Genomic DNA, 1,354 nt, shown 5'->3' with positions numbered 1-1,354 from the left:
ACGCCCGGCTAATTTTGTATTTTTAGTAGAGATGGGGTTTCTCCATGTTGGTCAGGCTGGTCTCGAACTCCCGACCTCAGGTGATCCTCCCTCCTCGGCTTCCCAAAGTACTGGGATTACAGACGTTATCCACCACGCCTGGCCGTCGACAAATTTCTTTTTTTTTTTGAGACAGAGTCTCGCTCTGCCGCCCAGGCTAGAGTGCAGTGGCCGGATCTTGGCTCGCTGCAAGCTCCACCTCCCGGGTTCCCGCCATTCTCCTGCCTCAGCCACCCGAGTAGCTGGGACTACAGGCGCCCACCACCTTGCCCGGCTAGTTTTTTGTATTTTTAGTAGAGACGCGGTTTCACCACGTTGACCAGGCTGGTCTCAAACTCCTGACCTCAGGTGATCTACCCGCCTCAGCCTCCTGAAGTGCTGGGATTACAGGCATGAGCCACTGTACCCGGCCACGACGTTGTCTCTGAATCAGACTCTAGGGACCTCCCAGGAGTGGAATCACACAGGATTTGTTGCGTTGGCATCTCTCCCTGAGCGTGACGTCCTCAAGGTGCATCCAGGCTGCGGCCTGTGTCAGAGCCTTGCTGCTTCCTGTGGCTGCCTCGTATCCCGTTGTGTGGACGGACCACGCTGTGTTTATGCATTCACCAGCGGACGGACATTTGGGTTGTTCTAGTTTTTGGTTTTCATGAATAAAGATACTGGCCAGAGGCAGTGGCTCACATCTGTAATCGTAGCACTTTGGGGGACTGGGGCAGGGGGATCGCTTGAGCCCAGGAGGTCGAGGCTGCAGTGAGCCATAATTGTGCCACTGTTCTCCAGCCTGGGTGACAGAACAAGACCTTGTCTCAAAAATAAATAAACTTAGGCCGAGTGCGGTGGCTGATGCCTGTAATCCCAGCACTTTGGGAGGCCAAGGCGGGTGGATCACCTGCGGTCGGGAGTTCAAGACCAGCGTGGCCAACATGGAGAAACCCCGGCTCTACTAAAAATACAAAAATTAGCTGGGTGTGGTGGCGGGCGCCTGTAATCCCAGCTACTCGGGAGGCTGAGGCAGGAGAATCACTTGAATTCGGGAAGCGGAAGCTGCAGTGAGCCGAGATTGCGCCACTGCACTCCAGCCTGGGCGACAGAGTGCGACTCCTTCTCAAATAAATAAATACATTTTAAAAATTAAATAAAAATAAACATGAGGTGGCTGGAAGAAATCGATCAGCAAAGGCTGCACTCACCTGCTGTGCCCCATGGTCTGGGGGCTCCCACTGGCAGGGCCAGGCCGGGGTTAGTTCAGGGAGCCCGTGGGTCACGGCCGGTCCGGGGTGAGTTCAGGGAGCCCGTGGGTCACGGCCGGGCC

This window comes from Mandrillus leucophaeus, unplaced genomic scaffold (genome assembly GCF_000951045.1).
Source record: "Mandrillus leucophaeus isolate KB7577 unplaced genomic scaffold, Mleu.le_1.0 Scaffold423, whole genome shotgun sequence".
Classification (NCBI taxonomy): Eukaryota; Metazoa; Chordata; class Mammalia; order Primates; family Cercopithecidae; genus Mandrillus; species Mandrillus leucophaeus.
The sequence above is the reverse complement of the archived record's forward strand: the minus strand, read 5'-3'. Positions refer to the sequence as shown.